This window comes from Babylonia areolata, chromosome 32 (genome assembly GCF_041734735.1).
Source record: "Babylonia areolata isolate BAREFJ2019XMU chromosome 32, ASM4173473v1, whole genome shotgun sequence".
Lineage (NCBI taxonomy): Eukaryota > Metazoa > Mollusca > Gastropoda > Neogastropoda > Buccinidae > Babylonia > Babylonia areolata.
The window spans coordinates 15,792,682-15,793,493 of record NC_134907.1 but is presented as its reverse complement, the minus strand read 5'-3'; positions in this window follow the sequence as shown (position 1 = coordinate 15,793,493).

Here is an 812-nt window from a genome sequence, read left to right as displayed (position 1 = left end):
TCAAATCCATACACGCACCACCACATCTGCCAAGCAGATGCCTGACCAGCAGCGTAACCCAACGCGCTTAGTCAGGCCTTGAGAAAAAAAAAAGAAAAAAAGAAAAAGATAAATGAAAATAAAAATAAAATAAAATAAAAATAAATAATAAAAATAAAGAAAAAAAAACACACATAAAAATGCTACTAATAATAATATTTATAAGACGCAAAATCTTGATGAAGTCAACTCTACGCGCAAAAAAAAAGAATAAATAAAAGACAACAATGATGATAAATAAGCAAATACATGTAAAACATGCACACACATTCACACACACACACACACACACACACACACACACACACACACACACACACACACACACACATGCATAACAGATATGCAACAAACATGCAGTTTCACAGATATGAAAGCACAATCAAATACAAATAAACGTACATGAGCCCCAACACACACATAGTGACCTTAAAGAAAAAAAAAATGATTCAACCCAAAATATTATATAAATCCGTCCAAAGTTTAGGTTCAATTTGCTCATGTCTTGAGACACGAATGTACTCTGTATAACCTAGCCATATATATATATATATATATATATATATATATATATATATATATATATATATATATATATGAGGCATTGAAGAGATTGCCTACTGTTACCTCGTGAGTGTTTTTGAATATTCGTGATCACTGTTTTGGTTGATATGAATTGTCGATTCACTGTGTCATGTCGTTTTTTCATTATCGTTTCTCAATAATAATAATAATTAAAAAAAAAAAAATAATAATAATAAAAGAAATAAACC